We start from the raw sequence: 6,968 nt of genomic DNA, 5'->3' as shown, positions 1-6,968 counted from the left end.
GGCCTCGGAGCCCAGGAAGGAGGCGGCCCGAGACTGGGCTGCGCGTCGGCCGCCCCGCGGGGCCTCTGGGGCGCTTTCTCCAAGTTGAATTTGTACAGGGCCAGCGGCTGGGGAGCTCTGCGGACCCCCTGATGGGATGATCAGGGGAAAGGGGTTTGTGAGGGAATCTGCCAGACACATTGGGGATGAGTGGGCAATCTCGTGTGAAGTGGGCGGGGAGCAGGCCAGGGTGCGCCCCAGCCCACCCCAAGACTGTGGAAGCTTGGGGCCAAGCTCAAGGAAGACCTGGGGGAGCCCAGGGAGTTGGACACGCTGGGGGGGGCGGGGGGGCGACCTAGTCTCTGTAAAACACCGCTTGGACGGCACCATGCCACCCCATGCCGCCTGGCTAAGTGAGCAGGAACGATGAAGAGGGGGATCCCGGCACTGCTTCCCGGGTGTGTGGGAACTGGAGCAATGGCAGGCACTTCTCTCCACAGCTTCTTTCCCCAGCTTGTCACACCCTCTCTCAGCCTCTGCCAGATTTTGGCATAGTGATGCCCACCTTAGCGGTGGCCCAACCAAAATGTCCTTGGCCCCTAGGCGTCTTAGACAAAACTGAGACCTTTGTTGTTTCTTGGGTGGAAGCAATGAAGTGGAAGCCCAAACACTGATCAAACCTTCAGTTATCTGGGGGAGAAGGGGTGAAGGGTGCTGGGGGGTGGGGGGAGGGGGAATGAGACATGGAGAGTCCCTAAATAACTGTAATGTTGCTACTGTTATGAATCGCAATGTAAATATCTGATATGCAGGATGGTCTGGCGACCGCTGTGAAAGGGTCGTTTGACCGCCAAAGGGGTCGCGACCCACAGGTTGAGAACCGCTGCCCTAACTGTCCCAGGCAGGTGAAGGATAGGTGAAAAGCGGGTTTTCTTTACTACAGCACTCAGTCACCAGTACCCTGGATCTCAACATTTTCAAATTTAATGATGATAGGAAGTGCACACAAGAAGTTCAACATGCAAAAAAATGCAAATGGGCGCAGCAGGAAATGTCTCTCTCTCAGCCTCCCAGTGCACCTCCTTAGAGGCAGCTACTGTGAGTAGAATCTTGTGAATTGTTCTGGAGAAAAGGCAAGCTTTTGCGAAAGGCCTACCCACCCACTCTTGTTTTTGCTCTGCTTCTATCCTCTGGCACTCCGGTGCGCTTGCTGGCTGATCAAAACCTCTAAGAAAGTCATCCCCAGCTTAGAGGGTTGCTTGTCTCAGCGTTTACCCCAAGTCTTGCCCAGCCCATCCATCTTGAGCTCGACTAGGCTGTCAAACTCAGGATTTACTTGTCCTCTTTCCTTCACACAAAGAACCCCAGTCATCTCTCTCCCTTTTTTTCCAAGTCCATACTTTTCCTCTTCTGCAGAATGACTTTTGCCTTTTCTTTCCATTTCCTCTGCCAATACTCCAGGTCAGCCCCATAGTCCTCATTTGCACCATTGGGACAGTGTGCTGGCCCACCTCCTATTCCTCCATCTTCTTCCCCCCAGCCTACCTGGCACTCACCACATCAGTCATCTAAGAAGCCAACTTTGATGTCCCTTATCTGACCCAAAGCCTCCATGGCTTCCTACTGCCACCAAGTCACAAGGCTGCTAGAGCAGGAAGCCATCAGACCCACTGCAGATAGATGGTCATGTCGCAGCCTTGCTGCTGAGACTTCCTTGGGATGACCTCAGCTCCCCTCCCTGCCCTCCTGCCAGCCCTCTCCTGTGAGCATTTGTCTGACCTTCTTCTCCACCATCCTGATCCCATCAGCTCTCCTGTCCCCACACCTTTTATCAAACCTTCTGAAATATGGCAGACCCTTCCCTATCCCATCTCCACTGCTCAAAATCGTCCAAAGCCTTACTCAAACCCTACTCACTCTCCAGCTGTTTGAAATCATTCCTTCCCCTGACGCTCATGGTAATTTGTTTTGCTACTACTTATATAGATGTGTTTAATAGTCATTTGGGTCTTTGTCCTATTTCCCCTTCTAGATTATAGACTGTTAATTCCTAGCACATACAAAGCAAGCAGTATTTTTTTCCAGTTAATAATACTCTCTCACTATTCCTCTCCTTCCTCCTCCTCCTCCCACAAAGAAAGAAAATGCCAATAAATAGTAAAATAACTTTCTTTTTATTATATGAGCTGTTAACTTATTAACTGAAGTTTGACTAATTTACAGGATTAATCCCTGTAGAATACATATGCATTTATTAAAGAGAACTGGTAATTTCAGTGAATCTTAGAGAGGTGGGATGGGCCACACTGGGCCATTGTTTGCTGCAGCAGATCAGTAAATTATAACTTAGGGCTCCATTTCTGAAAGGTTTTGGAAGCCTGGCGAAGATGCTCTCACTTAAGAATATATAGATATTATATGCCTGGCTGGTATAGCTCAGTGGATTGAGCATTATCCCATGGACCGAGAGCTCCTGGGTTCGATTCCTGGTTAGGGCACTTGCCTGGGTTGTGGGCTCGATCCGCAGTAAGGGGGCATGCAGGAGGCAGCTGATCAATGTGTATCTCTCATTAATGTTTCTATCTCGCTCCTTCCTTCCTCTCTAAAATCAATAAAAATATACCTAAAAAGAAGAATGTATAGATATTTTAATTGAAGTTCTGGGTTAAGATGACCAGCCAGATTAAATTGCACAGCAATCCCCCTTGCTGATCTCTGCTTTTACGGGGCAGGAGAGTAGACTCCTGGGAGCAGAAGGAAAATATCTTCCAAGTCCCCTGCATTTTTTTGGTCACTTGAAAACAGATTCCTGTTAGCATAGCTTATTCTTTCTCAAGTGTGCCCTTCCTCTACCCCATCCCCAACACTGTAGGGGCATGGCAAAGGGTAAGTCAATTTTCAACAAGTATTTTCTCCCCTCCACTTATTATGCCAACCAAGCAGGTGCTGGGCTACAGTGGTGAACAAGAAGCCAAGACTCTGTTCTGGGGTTACTTTTTCTATTAGAGGAACAACAGCAAATATATTGGGGGCTTAGCCCCATGCTACCCAGTCTCCACTGATGGAGAGAACACTGAGCTGGGACTCTGGCTTGGGCTCTTCGAGTCCATGTGTGCTCCTTATGTCTCTAGAATGATTTGCTCATCCTTATGGATCAGTTTCTCACCTCCAGACTTGGAAGGTTTTGGGAGACTGAGCAAATCAATGAGCATTCAAATCCTCTAAATGTGAAGTATTCATATGATTGGGTCTGGAAGTTTAATTGTGATTATAAAGGAAATCTGATCAGTTCTGTGTAATAGTAAAAACAGACACACTTCTCTCTCCTGTTCTCCACCCACAATGAAAAAAGAAACAAACACCCTGGAAAGAATCTCAAGTTAAAATAAAAAGCAGCTGGCAATGGGCCCATCGTGTGTGATGATAATTAGACAAATGTTTTCCAAGTATGGGAAGATCCTGTGAAGACAATGGTTGAGGGGAGGGAAGGGAAGGGCGAACTTAGTAAAGCAGTGATTTCTGCCTGCCTGCAAAGGGGTTAAGTGGCACACGATGTCACACAGTCTTCAACTTGGTACCTTCTTATGCATCCTGGGAAACGTATCTTCAGCGAAGAACGTAAAGAAACACTTGAGGCTTTGATTTACAAAAATTAAAGCCATGACTAGGCTTTGGATCAAGGTTGTGTCCTGAGCCTGGAAAGCCTCATCCTTCATTGTCTCAAACCTTTCCTGCCCCAAGGAAAAGGAGTTAAGAGTCTTAAACTAAAGCAGCTCTTCTGCCATCTGGGGCTCTGACTTGGTTGACCCTCTCCCAAATTATCGTAATCTGGAGTCTGGAATGGATATAGATCTGGCCAGGGTCACAGTGCTGCCTTCTGCTTCTGGGTGGCTTGGGATCTTCTGAGCAGGCCTGGGTGGAGGCCTGGGGGCTGCAGTGCAGGAAAAGCAGTTACCATGGGTAACCTGGCCAGTTCTGTGAAGGATTCGGGCCTCACTTTCCCCATCTCCATCCCCCAAACTAATTTTACTCCTTAGAAATGATATTAGACGTTTGCACCTTAGTGTGGCTATTAAGGCCAGGTGTTCATTTACCCAGGGTTATTTACATCTTAAGCCTGAACTTCGATTGCAGAAGAAAGTCGTTTATCCCCATTTAAAGAGTTTTGAGCATGTGAACATGTGGAGGAGGCTCCTGGTGGAAAATAGTGTTGGGAGAGAAATAGGAAACTCCCTACTAAGCTAGGTAGTGCAGACCTGGGGGAACTAGTGCAGTCCCCTGGACCTGAGCAGAAGAGAGGACAAAAGAGAGGTAGCACGTGGAAAGTGTGTGGATTTGAGGCAGAGGGAAGATTAATGGTAGAGAGATGATTTTTCTTTAACAAATGGATCCGTCTGCTCTCTGCTTCAGAGGGAGGAGGAACAGATCGCCTAAAATCTCTACAGCATTTACCCTGAGCTCTCAGATACTCTGACCTAACCCCTTCATCCACCCTCAGATTTTACCACAAGGGTGTACTGTCCACTGACATGAAGGATGGTGGCTACTCTGTTCAGAACCAGCTTTGGAAACACTTACAAACTAAGACAATTGCAAAGTGTATAAGATGCACACAGCGTACATTATGCCCTTGGTTGATAGGCTGTGGTATTTACTGGTTTGCGTCGAGAGAATATAAAAAGCAGGTTTTTATTTTCTTTTTAATCAAGGAGGAGTTTTTTCAAAATAAAAATAATTTTCTGAGTGTAAAATGATACTTCTGCGGTGTAAAAATGCAAACAAATACAGAAAAGTGTAAAGAAGAAAGTAAAAAAAAAATCTCAAAATCTGACCCGAAGGTTCTGCGAAGGGCCATTTGGATATTTATAACATCATTCGCAGGCCATACACAATTATCAACTTAAAAATTAGCCTGCTATATTTAGTCAAAAATTTAGTTAACTCACCCCTAATGCCTTGGCAGGGCTAGACCAAACGATTTCTTGGGCTTTATACGGCCCATGGGCTGGATGTTCCCCATCCCTGATTTATAAGAACCAATTTTTGGGGTAACTTTCTATGCATGTAGGTTTGATATCCACAACTTAACAATTTGAGTAAGTGGAATATGCCTCTGTGACAAGGCCTGAACATATTTCCATGTCCCATGTCAACAAATATAGATCTACATCATTGCCCCCCCCCTTTGCTGTATAAAATACACACAGAAAAGTGCACAAATCATACATGTACAGTGTCACAAGTTTTCACAAAGCGAACACACCCATGTAACCGGTGGCCAGATTAAAAAACAGGACATTTCAGCATCCCAGAATCCTTCTCAACGCCACCCCTTTCCAAGATGACTGCTCTCCCGACTTCCACCAGCCTGGGATTAGCTTTGCCTGCTTTTGAACGTCATGTAAATGGAACCTTACAGTATGATTTCTTTATTTCCTCTGTTCCTCAACTTTCTGTTTTTGAGACGCATCTGCATACTCCTCTATATTGTTTACTCCCCTCCCCCATAATGGCTGTGTGGCATTCTATCACATGACTGTAACCACATTTTACTTATCCAAGTCAATTATGGATGGACGTTTGGGTAGTTCTCAGTTTAGGGCTATTATGAATAGGGTTGATGTGAACATTCTTTTGCATATTTTTGGTGGGTATATATACACATTTCTGTTGGGTCTCTACAGGAGTAGAACTGCTGGGTCTTAGGATAAGTGTATGTTTAGCTTTAGTAGATGTATTGTCATTTCTAATGGCCAGGATACATGGGGTTCCATTGTATTCATGCCCCACATTTACTTCTTTATTTAATCAGACTCCTACTGATGGGCATTTACTTTTTTTCCAATGGTTTCTATTAGAAACAACAAAGGGATGAAATCATTGGGAGATAAACTACTCTCTCCCTGTTTAAATTAGGGCTCAGGCCTCCCCAAGTTTGTGTAGCTTAGGTGACTTTTAGTTGGAGATCTTAAAGATTTTTTTTTTAAAAAAATATGTTTTTATTGATTTTAGAGAGAAGAAGGGAGAGGGAGAAAGAAACATCAATGATAAGAGAGAATCACTGATTGGCTGCCTCCTGCACACCCCCTGACGGGGATCAAGCCCCAAACCCAGGTATGTGCCCTTATTGGCAGTAGGACTGTGACCTCCTGGTTCATGGGTTGATGCTCAACCATTGAGACACACCAGCTGGGCAAAACTTAAAAATATTTGAGCACTCCCTCTACTTTTCAGTTTCCCCTTTATTTTTATTTTTAAAATACATTTTATTGACTTTTTACAGAGAGGAAGGGAGAGGGATAGAGAGTTAGAAACATCGATCAGCTGCCTCCTGCACACTCCCCACTGGGTATGTGCCCGCAACCAAGGTACATGCCCTTGTTTAGAATCGAACTTGGGACCCTTGAGTCTGTAGGCCGACGTTCTATCCACTGAGCCAAACCGGCCAGGCCAGTTTCCCCCTTTATTAATGTTATTCCAGTTTCACACATGTACACAATCTTGCTGGAAACAACAGAAGCTGGGCCAACCTTTCTCAAAGAAAGGGAAATGGATCATTTCAGCTCTTCTCACTTGATCTAGAAAAATGTTTTGGGGGAGATTTTCTTACACGGGCTTGGGCTTATTATCCAAAATTGGTCACAAAAAGAGAGTTTGTGCCTATTTTGGGCTTCACTGGTCATACTCAAGGCTCACATCTTCAAACCACCAACCCTCCCCTGAGCCAAAGGCCTACATTTTGCACTGTGACCCCAGCATCACCACCTGAGGTTTCCCCTGCGCTTTCTCTGTACCTGACTCTGACAAAGGAAGTTTCTACTCTCCTGGAACCCACTGCAGTGGAGAAGGGAATGAACACACAAAAACACTTCAGGTAGTGCTGAGTGCTGTGACGAAAACAAACATGCGAAGGAACAGCCTGCATGGCTACTTCAGGCGGGGTGGTCAGGAGGGCCTTTCTGAAGAGATGACACTGAAACTCAGCCAGC

Source organism: Myotis davidii, unplaced genomic scaffold, assembly GCF_000327345.1.
Source record: "Myotis davidii unplaced genomic scaffold, ASM32734v1 scaffold44, whole genome shotgun sequence".
Lineage (NCBI taxonomy): Eukaryota > Metazoa > Chordata > Mammalia > Chiroptera > Vespertilionidae > Myotis > Myotis davidii.
The sequence above is the reverse complement of the archived record's forward strand: the minus strand, read 5'-3'. Positions refer to the sequence as shown.